Below are 18,018 nucleotides of genomic sequence, written 5' to 3'. Positions count from 1 at the left end.
TTCCGGATCCTGGCGGTGGCCTACCCTGAGTTGGATGGGCGCTTGAGGGCATCACAGCAGACACAAGGGGGTGAGTACACTATCATGCAGCTGACTTTGCGCGCAGTGAAGGTGTCTGGGTGGGGGAGGAGGGCTGTGGGTTCCCCTAGGCCAGGGCGAGTTCCGTAGGCTAGGCCCATTCGTAAGGCATGGCCCTGTGGCCCCCACCCCACCTCTGTAGAGTGCCAAGTACAGCTATTCATGCCCCTGTGTCATCTATGTGGGCAGATGTCGTCCATAGCCTTGTAGGCCATTTCCCAGGAATTGCACTGTAGAGCCCAACAGCGCGACATAGTGCAGGGGGCTGCTGTGTCTGTATTGTCCGCCAACGGTAGCTGTAAGCCATGCACTCAACCTGTCTTTCTTCTGTTTCCCCCTCCTTTTTTTGCGGTCTCCCTGTTCTTGTGTGCATTAGCATCATCAGGCGGAGGTACAGTGGCACCGGAGCACGAGGGAGCTGCATCCCACATGGGCATGGAGGCCCACACTATGGACTCTGAATACACCAGTGGGACGGAGGGTGAGGGGAGCACCACGCCGGTCACAGGATCTGCAACCAGCCACACGGACTCGTCCTCCGATGGGAGTTCCCTTGTGGTGGCGGCAACATCTGTGCCCCCCACTTCAACAGGTGCAGCCGCCACCCCCCTACCAGCACCGCCCTCCCAGCAGCCCCTCAGCCTTCGCCCCGTGCCCACTCACCCAGGAGGGTGGGCATCACCTTCGCCCCAGGCACCTCAGCCCCTGCCCCTGTCACCTCTGCTGCCCTGAGTGAGGAGGCCATTGACCTCCTCAGGTCACTCACTGTTGGGCAGTCTACCATTTTGAATGCCATCCAGGGTGTAGAAAGGGAGTTGCAACACACAAATGCATTCCTGGAGGGCATTCATTCTGGTCAGGCTGCTCTTCATCGAACCCTTCAAACTCTGGCCTCAGCACTGATGGCAGCCATTGTCCCTGTGTCTAGCCTCCCCCCTCCAACTTCCTCCACCTAGACCCAATCCCCTGTACCTCTGCCTATCCCAAGCACACAATCAGATCAGCCTGCACACACCTCACCACACAAGGGAAGCGCAGGCAAACATTAGCACGACACATCCCACAGCCACTCACGCAGCATCACACACATACAGACACACCAACATCCACTGCTTCCACTGTGTCCCCCTCCTCCTCGTCTCCCTCCTCCCTCCCAGTCTCGTCTACACTCACACCTGCATGCACTACCACTACAGCCACTACGTCCCGCACCAGCACACCCACCACCACACCCCGCTCACGTGCACTCACCACCCCCACTACCATTTACACGTCCCCTGTGTCCTCTCCCAGTGTGTCTGTGACGCTCCCTCCGAAGATACACAAACACAGGCACACACCCACCCAACAGCCATCCACCTCACGACAGCCTCCAGCGCATGCACCTGCACCCAAATCCACAAAAGTTACACCTCCTACAACCACCACCTCTTCCTCCACTCCCAAACCCCCTCCAGCTACCCGTCCCAGTGTGTCCAAACAACTTTTCCTGTCCCCCCTTAACCTATTTCCCACCACCCTGTCCAACTCATAGGTCCCGTACTAGCACCTCAGCCAAAAAATCTCCGGGACCAGTGGTGCCTGTTCTTACAGGTATGTGGAGTGCACCGGCCACCAGGCCAGCCAGTGTGGCACGGAGCCACAGCACAGCCAGTCCGTCCCCTGTGAAGCACCAGAAGTTGGACAGTGCCCGGCGGGAGAGGGGGAAGACTCCAGCCAGCCAAGCCGCTCACAGGGGTCTCGGGGGGAGTGTGGACTCAGCTGTGACTCCTCCCAAGGTGGGAAAGGGGCAGAAGAAACCTGCAAAGTCTGGGAGGAGCAGCACGGCGGAGAAGACCGCCATCATCTCCGCTGGCCAGGAGGGCCCCGCCAGCCCATAGTCGCTGCCCAGGAGGCCACCGCCAACCCCATAGTCGCTGCCCAGGAGGCCACCGCCAGCCCCATCGTCGCTGTCCAGGAGGCCACCGCCAGCCCCATAGTCGCTGCCCAGGAGGGCCCCGCAAGCCACAGCCCAGCTGCCGAGGAGGGCCCCGCAAGCCACAGCCCAGCTGCCCAGGAGGGCCCGCAAGCCACAGCCCAGCTGCCCAGGAGGGCCCTGCAAGCCACAACCCAGCAGACCCATGAAGGACCGCCAGCCACAGCCCAGCTGGGCAAAGACGGACCGCCAGGTCAAGGACCGCTGAACAGGGCAAGCACTGCTGAACAGGTCAGAGACCGCCAACTCAAGCACCGCTGAACAGGGCAAGGACCGCTGAACAGGGCAAAGACCGACATGGGAAGGACCGCTGAACAGGTCAGAGACCGCCAACTCAAGCACCGCTGAACAGGGCAAGGACCGCTGAACAGGGCAAGGACCGCTGAACAGGTCAGAGACCGCCATGGCAAGCACCGCTGAACAGGGCAAAGACGGCCAACTCAAGCACCGCTGAACAGGGCAAGCACCGCTGAACAGGGCAAAGACCTCCATGGCAAGCACCGCCGAACAGGGCAAAGACCGCCAAGGCGAGCACCGCTAGCTCATTAGCGGCAGGGGCAGTGACGCAACTGGGACCGTCACGGGGTGAGTGCTGCACTCTGGGCACCAGTCCCCCTCCAGAACCAGTGGAGAACAGCATCCCCTCCGTCTGTCCTGCACAGGATGAAGCACTCTGGGCACCAGTCCCCCTCCAGAACCAGTGGAGACATGCATCCACTACCTCTGTCCTGCACAGGATGACGCACTCTGGGCACCAGTCCCCCTCCAGAACCAGTGGAGACATACATCCACTACCTCTGTCCTGCACAGGATGAAGCACTCTGGGCACCGGTCCCCCTCCAGAACCGGTGGAGAACAGCATCCACTCTGTCTGTCCTGCACAGGATGAAGCACTCTGGGCACCAGTCCCCCTCCAGAACCAGTGGAGACTGTCATCCACTTGAGAGACTGTGGCTCTGCACTCCCCAGGATTGATCAGTGGGCAAGCCACCCACTGTAGAGACTTGAGAGACTGTGGCTTTGCACTCCCCAGGATGGTACAGTGGGCAAGCCACCCACTATAGAGACTTGAGAGACTGTGGCTTTGCACTCCCCAGGATACATCAATGGGCATGGTGCCCCCTCGTGGATCTGGCGTCGTGCACTCATCCGGCTGAGGTGCCCCCCCTTCCCTTCCCCCTGAGGTGTCTGTTGTATTTCTATCTGATGCCCCTGCAGTGTTCTCTCCGTCATGTTCGGGTATCTTGTGTGAGCCTCGCCCATGCATTTTGGGCCCAGTGGTCCACAGACTATGAACGGTGCAAAACCTGGACTACTAATCGTGGTGTATATTTTGTTTTAGTGTATATATATATATGTATATTTTTGCTTACTGAATTTTGATATATTACAATAGTTACACTCATTTCCTTTTGTCTTTGTATTCTTCCGGGGGGTTCGGGGGTGTTACTGTAATGTATAGATAAGCATTGGTGTGTGTGTTGTAGTGGGTGAGGGTCGGGGTGGGGGTGTTGATTGTGTGTGTCCGTGTTTTTTGCCTCCCCTATGTCGTAGGTGCAGTACTCACCGTGGTCTTCGCCGCCGGCGTTGGTGCTCCTCGTAGAAGAGCAGGAAGACTAGCGCTGGGAGAATATGAAGTTCCGGCTCCATGCTGTCCTCCTTCCTCGTGGAGTGTGTAGAGGTGAACGTTTTTCATTCGAAATGCCTGTTTCCGCCGTGCTTTTATCCGCGGTGAATCCGCTCCGGAAAAGGTGGCGGATTGGCCTGTCATAATAGTGTGGGCTGTACATTGTCTCCAGCCTGTCTGTTGGCGGTGACCGCCGCGCTGTTTGTCTGTACCGCCGTGGCGGTCGGAGTGTTAAAGTGGCTGTCTTTGTTGGCGGTTTCCACCACGGTCGTAATTGCAAAATTTTTACCACCGGCCTGTTGGCGGTCTTACCGCCGCTTTAACAACGTCCGCCAGGTTTGTAATGACCCCCATAGTATTTTTGGTAAAATACTTCACTTGTATGTGAAATCCATCATCTCTGTTGTACATCGCACAAACCACCACTTCTTAAAAAGGACACTAAATCGTGAACTTATATAAGATAACTTTTAAAGAGAACTGACCTTATCACTAGACATTTTATACCTTGATCACATGCCTGAATTCCACGTCTGGAAACTCGGATCAGTTTGGTGTGTTGCTATTCTTTTCATCTCTAATCTTTGTCTTTAATCAAGAGTCATAAAATTGGCAAGGACTTTTTCCTTCCTCATTGTGGATTTTTCCCCCAAATTGAGACACTATGAAGTCAACAATTGGCACCTTCCACGTGTACTATTATATGTAGAGGTGACTGTTGCTACTGGGAGGAATCACCCTTTTTCGTACAGTCTAGAAGTGATCGCAACACACCATCCAATCGTCCAGTCATTGACAGGCATGCTGTAGGAATAGAACATTTGTGGATATTTTGTAGTTCCTTGTATTTCCAATATTATTTTATCCTTTTTGTGGATGGTATATCCCCTTCAAATTGTCAACACGTTTCAACCCTATCACTATTTTCTTAGGAGGAATTTTTGTCAGGAAAGGGAACCACCATAGTGTTGCCAGAGGATCACCCAATAATACAGGCATGATGACGGGAGCTGTTGAAGCTGGATTACAATGTGTAACTTTGGTTAAAATTGCCTTTGAACAAGAATAAATATGTGGTGTATTATATTTGGTTCTGTCTTCATTCAGTCATCACAGTCAAGTTGCTATATGAGTCTTGGAGTGTTTCCTTGAGTTATCATTGTAGTGTCAGACTTCAGTAACGGTCAGCGTTGAAGCTCAAAATGGCCAATAACACAGGTTTCAATGCTTACCCACTGATGATTTTTATTTCCTCTGCTCAAGAACACCACTTGTGGTACATTTGAGTGCAAGGTACACACAAACTTGTAATACAATTAAAATGCGTTTTTTGTCCTCATTTGTATATTCAGAAGGCTACAGGAGCCCAAAGTGGTAAGTGACCAAAGCCTTCTCCATCTCCCGCAGAAAGGCCAGAAGAGGAGTGGCGGGCACCCACCCCTCCAAAATAGCACACAAGCCATGCAACACCAAGCCTGTCATCAAAAAATAGTTCACGATGGAACCATCTACCAGGCCTCCTCTTTAACAGGTCTGTCTGTGCTAGTTTATATTCTCAGGGCACTTCCAAGCTATATTCCCAAAATGTTGTGGAACCTCTACAAAGACCTATTAATTGTTCCAGTTTTCCCATATCTCCCAGAACCTAGTCCTCTTATTTATTGGGCCACTCTGATCTAATTGGTTAATCCTAATGACTGACAGTACCCATACCCGTACTGTCGGAGGGAATGGAAGCACCCATTTCAAACAAATCTCGCGACAAGTCAGTAAAATTAATAGGAAGACTAAACGTTTTTGATTCTTATGCATTTTTAGAAATGACCCTCCACCATCCAAAATATCAAAAATTACCAAAGCCAAGCTTACCTTAGTTTCTGGGTCCACCACCTCAATACCAACCTGATCCACTTCTTGCCATTATCACCGGATCATAGGGCACTGCCAAAATATATGGACGTCATCTGACTTTTCATCATCACATTGGGGCACTTCTTCCCTTCTTGACCTCCCAAAATCACCAACTTCTTCAGTGTCCAATAAGCCCTGTGCACTGTAAATAGATAATTTTTCCTTAAAGGTGCAGACTTAGTTACCATCCAAAGCATAGACATCGATACTTGCCATGAGGTTATGATATCCAGCGATGGCAGGTCCTTTCCCCAGATCTCTGTTGGCAAGTTGAAAATCTCCTCCCCAGCATCTAATAACATCCAGTACCATTTTGAAACCTCCTTACATTGGGCCAATCTCTCCCAAAAGTTATTTATTTTCCCGTCTTTAACAGAGGCCTTCACCCAGCTCACAAGCTGATAATAAACTTAGATAACGTGTCCCCCCATGCTTTCAGATAGGGAAGCCAAAGGAATCAAAACGCCCCCTTCTAGAATTTGTCCCCATTTGCTAATTTCCATTTCTCTCATGGGGTTGACAATTTGTCCTGAAAACATTCAGAGGTTCCAGACGACTCCTGTATTGGTGCAGAACTACTATAATAGGGTATTCCTAGTTCTCCTCTGACGTGGGACCAGGGCTTACAGGCGGCCTCTAAGATCTTTAACCTAACCTTTTTGAAGTATTTTGAGTGTCAAAATTTAAATAAAAAATGGTCTTGAAAAGTGGAGTGAAGGCACAGTCCTCAAGGAGCCCTCTTATATTCTTTATTCTTTAATTGAAATGTCACACAATATTAGTACTAATCTGGGCTTGCAATACCCCTATGCTCCTTCTTCCTCCGTAATTTCCTCCAAGCTATTCTTTACCCCCATTGAAACCTATATAAAACTACTCAGCTCCCCTGTAGCTTCTTAAACCAGTCCAACTTAAACTCCAGTGGCATTGCATTGAAAATAAAAGTAAACTTCAGGAGAATTGACATTTCAAGATATTTGGGGTATATTTATGAAAAGTGATGCTTCACTTAGAGCAGCACCACTTTTCTTGCACCCCTTAGCACCCTGCTAATGACACCATGTGGCGCAGTATTTAATATGCATTGCACCATGGTGGTAGTTAGGGAACTAGTGTCAGAATTTTTACTGCTAGTTCGGCACCTTGCTGGATTAGCGTGAAAAATGTTGACGCTAATCCTGCAAAGCACACAGAGGCCCAATGAAACCAATGGGAACCTCCTTTAAAGGCCTGCTCTGAGCAGATGTTAAAAATCCCGGAAAAAATGATTCAAAGAAATCTGTCCGATTTCTTTGCAGCATGTTTTCGCCCCCCCCAATGGGGAAATGCTCCCCTTGCATACATTATGACTGGCACATGCATAATATAGAGCAAAGAGTTACAGAGAGGCACAATGCATGCATTGTGCCACTTTGTAAATATGGTGCAGCGATTTTGGCCTCGTTGGGCCACATTAGAGTAAAAAAAATTACACTAATGTGGCGCAAGGAGGCTCTACGGGCTCTTAAATATACCCCTTGGTCTTCCCAGAAAGAACAGTGGCAGCCCCCCTACACCTTTAAAAGTTTCCTGGTTGCTATTACTAATTAATTAAAGTTAACCTGGGCAGTTTTGTCTAGGGTGTTACTTAAACCCCTAAATACCTTATCTCCTGTTTAACCAAAGGGTTATTATAACAAATGTTCCAATACATGATTTCTGTTTTCTGCTGATTAACACAATAAACAAATACCTTCCCAAACTCTTCCAAAGTGCTCAAATCCGTCGAGAGTGATCCAGCCACATCACTCGTATACACCATTAAATTGTCAGCATACAATGCCACTTTCTTCTCCCATTCCTTATTTACAAAGGGGATGATGCTTTGGTCTAACCTGATTTTATTTGCCAGAGGCTCCATATAGAGATTAAAGAGTAGAAGAGAGAGCAGACAACCCTGGCGAGTCCCTCCCACTTCCAATCTTAATCTGTTCAGAAAGGTTGCCGTTTATCAGTATCTTTGCAAGTGGATTTTTATATAAGGACTCAATCACCCTGGGAAAGACATCTCCCAAGTTATACTTTTTAATCACACATTGCAGAAATGGTCAGCTGACTCTATCAAAAGCTTTAGCTGCATCAAAGGTAAGCACCGCCAAAGGGAGATTATCCCTGACAGCCAAGTATATGGCACCAAACTAATCATTGTCAACTCATATAATTGCCTTCCTTTGATGAATCCCTTTTGATCTTGTATTAATGAACCCATCATTTTCTCTAGCTGCTTTGCCAAGATCTGGGTGTAGAGCTTATAATCTGTGTTTAGAAGAGAGATCGGCCTGTATGACTCACATAGTTTATGATTTTTATGCAGTTTTGAAATCAAGCTAATGAAAGCCTCATTCCAGGAACCTGGTGCATCTAATCCTCGATGAAAACCACATTTAATACTTCCACGAGAACTGGTGCCAACTCTTCTTTCAGTAATATATATATATAACTCATTCGGTACACTATCAGGACCAGCTGCCTTCCCTCTTTTTAATCTCTTAACGGAGTCCAGAACTTCACAGATACTAATCGCTGCTCCCAACTCCTGCCTGAGTCAATCTTCTAGAAAGGGAACAGCGACTTCACCAAGATATTTAATGATCTGCCCACTTGATACCTCTAAATCCTCCATATACTTTTTTTTTAAAAAGAGGTAAAGGCTTGACCTATCTCTCCATCATCTGTACAAATACAACCAGTGTCTTCATTCAGAATATCCTTAATGATGTCTCTGTATTGCTCAACTTAAGTTTTCCAGGCCAATAGTTTACTGCATCCTTCACCATACTCGTAATGAGGCAACTTGCTTACTTCCCACTTTTTCCTAGTTTTAATCTCTAGACGATTCACAAAATTGGTCATCACTCCTTTAATCTTCTCCTCTATCTCCGCTTGTATTTGAGCATTGATGGGCTGATCAACCTCCTTCTGTAAATTCTGGATGGTGGATTCAAAGCTTCTTATCTTTTCCCTCTCTTCCTTAACAACAAATGCAGCCACACTAATTATCCTGTCTCTAATAAAAACCTTATAAGTATACCAAACAATGTGCATGGGGGCAGAACCCAGGTTTAACTGAAAGAAAACCCTAGTCTCTTGTTTAAACGATCGATGAACAACACTCAGTTTACCACCCATCTAGGGGCGGTATGGGATTTATCTAAACTAAAGTGTAAGCTTTCAGCTGAATGATCAGAGAGGTGTTCTTGGACTTGCTCCTCTTTTTTAACACTGCTGCTTAGTTTTGTATCTGTTGAGAAAAAATACTTTTTATTATGAAAAAAGAACCTCTACCCTATACCACCCTTCAACCTCCAGATCTCCGCCAATCTATATCCTCCATCATCTGTCTCACTAAGGCTCTCATTTTAGGTGAATTGTCTGTAGCTTTCATGGTGGATTTATTCATGACTGGATCCATTAATACATTAAAATCTCCCCCTAAAATTATCTGGAGTTTTATCCCCAGTAATTGATTATATAGGGGTTGCAGCAGCACTGGATCATCTATGTTAGGGCCATAATAACCCACAAATGCAAGCCAGCAGCCATAAACCTTCGCTTTGATAATCAGCCATCTCCCTTTAGGATCTGTTATCATGTCTCCCAACGTTGACGTATATGTCTCAGTTCAGATTGGTTTCTGCATAGGATATTCAAGAAAGACTTAAGGAAGAGATTTATACTTTTTGAGGATTTGGAATGGGTTCAATGCAGTAAAAAAGAACCAACCGACTGTTTTTAAAAAACTTTTTGTATAGGGTTTGGATCTATTGGAATATTTATTATTATTCTTTCTTTCATCTATCACGAGCACTTTTTCTTACACTGGTTTGTCCTTCTGGTTTTTCTGCTTATAAGATGGGGTGTTCCTATAGGAGGAATATAGAAAGATGTTTTTAATATGTAGATGTATATGAATAAATAGTTTTTTATATTTTCACCTATGTTGCATTAGGATGTGTAAATAATTGTCTGGTTTCCCCTCTAGGGCAGTGTTGTATGTAATATTTAGTTTTCACCCAGCCCTTTTGGGGCTCATGGGTTACCCTCTGTGGTTTATAAGTGCTTGTTGCATCACAGCATAATATATCTATCACTTGAAAAACCTAACCAAGGTTACATGGAGATGTTGGAATTACTGTCACAAGTGTTAAGCCTGCTGACAGAATTCATTGGGCAGGACACAAAAACTCAAATAGGGTGTAGAGTGGCCAAACCTCCTTTGCGATGTAGGGGCTTTTATTCTTAAGAATGACATGCAGTTTTTCCATTCATTTAAAACAGTAAGTAAGTTGGGTTTTAATGCTAGATCCTGTGCCTTTAGAAAGTTTGTAGTTTTGTCTTAACTCCAATTTCAACTAGTGTTCCACACATCACTAATTGGGATGCTTCAAATGTCTCTACTTTGGAAATGTGTGGCATTTTGATTTATGTTTTTCCTTCCTTGCAGTATTCATTTGTTTAGTGTTTGCACTTTCTCTATTTCTTTTGCTCTAAAAAGAACTATTTTTCCTATTATGAGTTTTTCAGTCATTTTGATGGGGCGTGTTGGTGCTAGTTTGCTTTCATGCAGGTGGTTGAGAATTAGATTTCACAGGTGTCTGTATTAATCTGTGGTCAACAGACACAGGTGTTGGTGGCTTTTTACTTTTCTTGATCATAGTGACTGCCTTCAGGCTGGGCACTATCATAAAAAAATATTTAAAATAGGTGGACTTGATCTCTCATTTGTTTCAGAGAAGATAGTGTAGTCACTATTTCCTTGGTTGTTTGCTAATTTGCAGAGTGTGTTCTGTCACCAGATAAAGGGAATAGTGCCACTATGTCTAACATGCTGATAATGATCCTGAAGCTGAAGCAATATAGCACAGGAACATGTCTAGGTGTCGAGATCTTTTTTGCCTCACAAATTATGCAAATAGTTAGATCTTGAAGGCAGATCCGAATTTGACAGTAACCTGGATTCAGTTGTTTGCTTGCTGTCAAGCATTTTAACAGATTTTAACAGTTCAATTACCTGGTTTTCTCCTTCTTATCATACAGCTAATAAGCAGTAAAGGCTAGTTACGGGAGAAGTCAGTATCAGTAGATCGTAAGTGCCTAGTACATAAGGGTGTAAATTTTTTTCGTTCAAATAACAAGGTACTCTGTTAATGATATACCTATGTGCAGTACACAGTGCCCTTCACTTTCAGCCATGGCAATTCCTTGTTTTTGGAGATTCAGCCTTTCCTCGATTGGGCTCCATGTGTCAAGGGTTGCTTGTGGTCCCTTCGGGAGGGGACTTTGAATTGCAGTTCAGGATGAATTTTACCGATGAGGAGCAGGGTCAGTACTGATTTGCATAAGCTGGGAATCTGTCTAAAGTGGCACAGTGGGTGAAAACTATAGATAAAATGCTACCTAGACTGACTGCCAGTGGCTCAGATCACTTGCAAGCATTCTTCCTACACCTTTTGTGTGTTTGATGTAATCCAATAAGTGGCCAAGTGTATGATGAGGCGTGGGTCCCATGCTCGCTGTGCCACAAGATCCAAACTATATTTAACTGAGGAGGCCTAATAAGGCCATCACGAGCCTGAGGTTGCCTATAAACCATTCTGGAGGGGCCCTTGCTTGGGAATTTGGTATAGACTGTTCCCATAAGGAACAAGTGTGTGCTAATTTGCAGAAGGCAGACATCTGTTTAGAGTTGCCTAGTTGGTAAAAACTGATGGGTTTGAATGCTACCCAGAGGGATTGCCAATGGGTTAGACTATTTGCAACCATTCATACCATCAACTCTTGTATTCTATGTGTTGAAAGCTATATGAAGAGCAATTGGATCTAGCAGTGCCCACTGTAACTGCTCAAATGGAATTTATATCACCCTGTCAACCTATGGGACATTGGTTCCAGGAGGCACACCAGCAAAGGCATTAGTAATCCTCATTTAGACGTCTCATGGAGGGGGACAGAAATGACCCCTCTTCCTCTAACCGATTGCCAGTGAGCTGCATTGGTGAGGTTTTCACCACATCTCTCTTGGCTAGAAAACTCTTGTGCTGTACACTCACCATCAATTACACTTTATCACACACAATGGACTAGATGCCTTCCCTTTGCTTCTTCAATGCTGATGGTGCTCCACTTCCTAAGCAGAATATGTTGCTTCATTAGCATACTTCCCAATACTGTAAAACCCTATTGAATTAAAAACAACCTTTTATTTATAATGACCACCACTCACTATGCAATCCAAAGCATACAATGAACTGTCATTATCACATCCAATCACCCATGGCTCTTGGTTGTCCTTTAGAGGTATTACAAGCACGGTATAGGGCAGAAAATGTCAGCCAAATATAGGTCTTCCACACAGCTTTTATACTGCTTGCAACATAAGGACTTATTTGGGAAGCACCACAACCTTCACCCACTTCTACAACACACAACCTGTGGCACACTGTTGCCCTAGAGAGTATCTCCACGATGATGTTAAGATATGCAACAACATCACAAGGTGAAATGAGCAAACAAAAGGAAACTTCTATTATACACACACTGTGTATCTTGCTATTTAGCTGAATGCCACGGAAGTAGATGAAATTATTAGGTCCCATCACCTAACATCATAAAAAGTCTGACAGGTAGCAATGGCCTCAGTGACAGCACTTTCACATCCTTTTTCAGGGTCTACATCTTGCCCTGATGTTTCTATTTTGAAAGTCCATATTCTATCCTGAGTCTACCATTTTGGGAGTTCTGCTCCGTATTCCAACTAAATAACTAAGTCAATCCTTGCTCTGTAGAACCTATTTTTGAGGCGTTTAAGCTCCATCACAACTAGACCATCAGGGTGTGGAAGCATGAGGCGGTGACAAAGTTTTATTTTTTTTATTTATTTATCAGTGTTAAGTTAATTAAAACCATTACATAATTGGTACATGACTAAAAAAAAAAGGATCAGTTTTAAATTAAAATATTCTGCTGGATTGCGGAGAATTACAGAGTTGCTTATTGACTACTTGTGCACACTTGTCCTGCTCGTTCAGTCTCTTGGAGTTGACGCCCTAGTTTGTCCAAGAATTTTATCAGTCTGCAGCTGAGCTGCATTTTGTCCCCTTTGAATTCAGCCAGAATCGCAGGACTGCATCGGAGCAGCCCTCTTTGAAGCCAAACTGGTCATAGAAGTTTTTTATGGTCAATCGTAGTGCTTTTGCAAAGACATATCTAGTGGACCAATGTTTCTGGAGCCAGCCTGCAGAGTCGACAAGTGCCCGTCATATTACCTTGTGTCCACCTGGGGAGATGGGCATATGATGGAAGGCAGCCCATTCGGTATTTCGTAAAAGCTGCTTTAGTCCATGGGTTGACTGCTGCCCCCAGGTAGGATTGTGGGACGGGAGTATTGTATGATGACAAGATGAGTAAAGTGTGGCTTCGTTTCAATACGACTTCTTTGTCCAGTTGCTGTGAGAGAGACTTGACTCTTGCTTTCATCAAACGCTTGATGAGCTGGAGTGAGCTGAGTTGAGGCAATTGGTCTACCAGGTCTAGTGCTGTCAGGGAGGCCTCAAGATACTCAAGACAAAAAGGAGAGTTGGTGTCCGCAGCCATTTAGGGCCAGATAAGGGAACTTAAAGAGCCTTCCTTTGCTGCTTTCGGTTTGTAGCTTAGATTAATAAATACCCCTTTCCCTGCTAGAAACTGTCTGACCAGGCCAATTTTAGGTGGACCTGGGCCGGTGAAGCATGATTTGGTAAGTTGAACAGCCTCTTGGAAAGCTTGACGACCATTTTGTCCAGGTGCTCTTCGCCTCTGCCCCTCAAAGCTTTGCTGCCACAATGGGTTTGTTGGAATTCATTTGGCTGGGATGACCTTTAATAGTGGGAGGTAAGTTGAAGAGCCAGTTGCTTTTTTAACGCAGTTAAATGCAAATGTGAGTGAGATTGATTTCCGGCTTAGGCATTCTAGGTGGGGCTTAAAGGAGCTGTGGCAGTCAAGAAGAACCCCTAGGTATTTATATTTGTGCACTGTTTCAATTTTGTTATTGACCAAGTACCACTGGTGCCACGGCCGCATGGTCCTCCTAAAGGGCATGATTTTTGATTGGCTGGGATGACCTTTAATAGTGGGAGGTAAGTTGAAGAGCCAGTTGCTTTTTTAACGCAGTTAAATGCAAATGTGAGTGAGATTGATTTCCGGCTTAGGCATTCTAGGTGGGGCTTAAAGGAGCTGTGGCAGTCAAGAAGAACCCCTAGGTATTTATATTTGTGCACTGTTTCAATTTTTTTATTGACCAAGTACCACTGGTGCCACGGCCGCATGGTCCTCCTAAAGGGCATGATTTTTTATTTGCCCAGGTTAATCAGAAGAGCATTTCCTTCTGAAAATTTGGCTGTTGCGTTGAGTAGCCTTTGCAGGCCTATTCTGGTATGGCTAAAGAGAATGAGATCGTCGGGGTACATCAAGCATGCTATAGCAGTTTGCCCCAACCCTGTTGGGTGCGAGTTCACCTTGTCCAGTCTCACAAGTAAATGAGCCAAAAAAGTTTCAAAAGAAGAGGTGCTAGCACACATCTTTGCCCCAGTTCCTGAGAGGTAGGAATTTTCCTCGAGGGTTGCGCCCTGTCACCCAATTTAACCTTCACCCAAGTGTCTGTGTGGAGAAGGGCTATTGCTTTCAACAGGTGGACCAGAATGCCCCATTTCGCAAGCTTAGACCATAGTTTACTTCTGTCTACTCGATCAAACATTGCTTTATAGTCTATGAAGGAGAGGAAGAGGGACTTCTTGGCGCGCTGACATTGGTCAAATAATAGTGCTACGAAATTAAAATTGGCAGTCGTGCCTACCTCTTTGGAGAACCCGGTTTGGTTGAACAGGATTAGGTTATTGGCAGCAGCCCAGATTTCTAACTCCTCTAAGAGAATCCCTGCAAAGATTTTGGACTCAGCACCTAAAAGTGCAATCAGTCGTAGTTTGCTGGGTTGTTAGTCACGCCTCCTTTGAAGATAGTGGTGATGATTGAGCCTCTCAAAGCTTGCAGAATGGTGCTAGTGGCAAGTATGCAGTTGTAAAGTGCCGAAAGGTGATTTGCCCAAAAGTCTGGGTCCTCTTTGAACAAGGCGACAGGGATACGATTAGGTCCTCGTGCTGCCTCGCTTCGACACATAATTATTCTCATCCTTGTTGTTTCTGAGAGAGTCAGAAAGCAGCTGTGTGGATGATTTGTAGAGCTGGTGGGGCTGTGAGCTTGAACATGTGTTATTTCCTGGGGCTGGGGGCCCTCACCTACAGGCCCTTGGTCAGGAGACCAAAATGGCATGAGAGATATTGATACCAAGTGGGCTCAGGGATGTTAATTGTGGAGCGGGTATGTGTTGCAGAATTTAAGCTGTTTATATGCTTCCAGATCTGCGCATGCCTGTTCGTCTTTGATGCGTGCAGGAGTTTCCCTGCTAGCCCAGCTGCCTCGTCTCTTTGGCGTGCCCACAGATGACTGCTGTAGGCAGATCCAGAGGTGGAAGCCAGCACTCTCAAGGCCTCATTTCTAGGGTCTTTCTGAAGAAGGTGAAGGGCGGTGTTTAAATTCCATTTAAGTGTCTTTGTGTCCCTTCCGGATGGACATTTTTGAGGATTGTAAGATCTTGTTCCTTGTGACTGCAGTTGGCAGGATGCAAGAAATGCCGTTACAAACTCATCCCAGGCTGCTTGTGCTCTATGCTCGGTGCCTGCGAGGTCCAGTTTAAGGGACCATGTTTGTTAGCCTTTTCTGCCAGGGCAGGGTTGGTCTCTGAAGTCCACTTAATTCCCCTCCCGTTAGTTGTATATGTTGCTTGCTGCAATTCATCTCTGTGGGATTGTGGTGTTCAATTGGATGAGTGAAGTGCAGCTATTGCAGTAAGTGATCGCTCTCCTCTCAGCTTGCTACCTGGAATTTCGAGATTCGGCCGAATAAGGACAGTGATAGAATCATGAAGTCTATTAGCGTTCTCGCTTTCTGATTAAAAAATGTGAATGAAGGGGATTGATCCACGCTGTAGTGGCTGTTGGCGAATCGAAGACACATTACTTCGAGATCTTTTATTAGTTGTTTCCCTAGCCTGTCCTCTTTGTAAATTCCGGATGGGGTTTGGTACGGAATCTGCCAGAAGGAGTTCTGCACCGTGATAGCTTCTTTGGAGAGTTCTGTTCCCCAGTAGATTCATATTGAAGTCTCTGCTTAGGATCAATTCAGGGCAAGGTATGTTGTTAAGTAGTTCTTCAATGTTTCCTTTCAGCATGCGTGCAGCCTCCAGTTTACAAGTTTTCTCCAGAGGGAAGTAGATGTTCATTAGGACTAGGAGGGGGGTGAAAGACCCTTGTGTTGTAGAAAGAAAAACTGTCATCAAGTTTTTGCACATGGCTGAGGGTATGTGGTGGTGCACCTTTATTGCTGCGCTGAGATATGTAATAAGGCCGCCACTCAGGGACCCAAAGCGGGCCCTCCTCATTGCCAGGATGTGATAACTCATGAATCCTGGGATTGTAGGTGGAGATTCCGTCCAGGTCTCTTGCATCATTATTATTTGGAATGATGTTAGGTAGTTAAGTAGGCTCACGTCCTCCAGTTTGTCTAGCAGCCCGTTAATGTTCCAGGAGCATATTGCAAGATTGGATTCATCCTCCTGGTCACCGGTGTTTGTCCTGTTATGTCATGATTGTCCTGGTCCCATGCTCAGGGTGCTAGGTAGCCAGCTGCAGTCGCTAGGCAAGGTGGAGGATCTGGAGCAGGGCGAGGGTTCTGTGTTTGGCCGTGCTCCCTTGGGTAGAGCATCTTGTTATGAAAGTTCCTCACAGCCTTGTTAAAGGCGAGTAGAAGTGGTTGAGGCACCTTGTCAAATCAATAGATGCAGGTAAGCAGGTTGTGTTGAGGGGGTAACATGTATCCCCCAGCTCTTGAAGGACCTGCCCATTCCAAGGACTTGCTCTGCTACCTCAGCTGAGGTCCTGGTTAATTTAGTTACTTCGATGCTGTGGGTGGTGTAAACTCCACTGAGATCATATCCGCTGAGGTAAGATTTGTGGTGTCAGGAAGTTGTCCTAGCAGCCATAAGATGTTCCCTCGATTCAGCAGGTTGAGTGTGCCTCTCGATTTGTATTCTGGATACATCAGAGTTGCTGTAGAGCTTGGTCCACAGGTGCGCAGGGTCAGTAGAGCAGTCCCAGGGGCAACTAGTGGCAGGGGCATCGTGCTGTAAGACCTTTTTTGAAGTCCGATGGCCTCTTGAGTTTTGACCAGGCGGGATCTTTTTTAAAAGATTGTTGTGACAGTGAGGGGCACATTTGGGGTAACATGGTTATCAGCATCAGGAGAGCTAGCCCAGAAGTTATGTTGTTCCTGAGTTCTCCGTCAGAGGTGCCTGCTTGAGATTGGTCTGGTACAGAAGTTGAGCTAGGATGGGTCACTGGTCTGGAAGGGCTGGATGACCCATCCTTAGTTCCTGCTTGGGGAATATGTGATTAGGTCTGAGGCCCTGGGGGAGAGCAAGTCGATATTTGGGGTATTTTGAGGCCTGCTGCCTGATTACTGAAGAAGGAGGCAATCTTCTTCTTCTCAAGTGCCTTTAGCCTATGGTTCCTCCTATTCCATCGGCACTTCTTCTGGGACCTAGGTGGCAAATAGTTTTTGGGTGGAGTGCCACTTGTGGTGGGAGGCGGGGCCCCCAGTGCTGGGAGGAGGCCCTGAGTTCTGTTTCCCAAGGAGGCAGCTCGGTAGGTCGGAGTTATGCAAGGGTGTTTTAGGGGGCTGTGCTGTTTGGTTGTTTGCTGGAGTTCAATGTCCATGTGTAGGCTCCTGTTCATAGGATTTGGAAAACTCAGAGGACGCACCCTGCAGACGTGTTGCGCGGGCTGCAGAGGGTTGACACTCATAGTGTTGGTAGAAGACCTGGAGTTAGCTGCCCTATTTTGGGCAAGAGCTCTTTTCAAGTCCTCAAAGACTCCACTTAGAGTTTCTGGAAGGGATCCTAGTTTATCTAAGACTAGAGAACATGTGCAGGGACAGGCAGGTAGCCAGGTGTCAGTGGAGTTCTGAGTTCTAACTATTAGATTGTTAGATCTGCAATTTTTGAGTCAATTCCTGAAGTGAAAACTGCTAGAGTATTTAGTAGCTTGATTTGAGTGTCCATTTTAGTGGACTGGGAATTCAAGACTTCAGCGGTGAGCTGGAGGGTGCCCTGTATAATGTTAAAAACTGTTGATACATCTGGATCTGTGTCAGTCTCAATTGATGTGGCGATGCCCGATCGGAGCCTGGTGTCAGAGCAAGATACTGCAGGCAAGCACAGGGCAGAGCAGGATTTGTTCTGCCCCAGGGCGCCGTCTCGGTATATTGCCACTATTGCCTCCCATTCCAGGAAGGTGAGCGA

Source organism: Pleurodeles waltl, chromosome 2_2 (assembly GCF_031143425.1).
Source record: "Pleurodeles waltl isolate 20211129_DDA chromosome 2_2, aPleWal1.hap1.20221129, whole genome shotgun sequence".
Classification (NCBI taxonomy): domain Eukaryota; kingdom Metazoa; phylum Chordata; class Amphibia; order Caudata; family Salamandridae; genus Pleurodeles; species Pleurodeles waltl.
The sequence above is the reverse complement of the archived record's forward strand: the minus strand, read 5'-3'. Positions refer to the sequence as shown.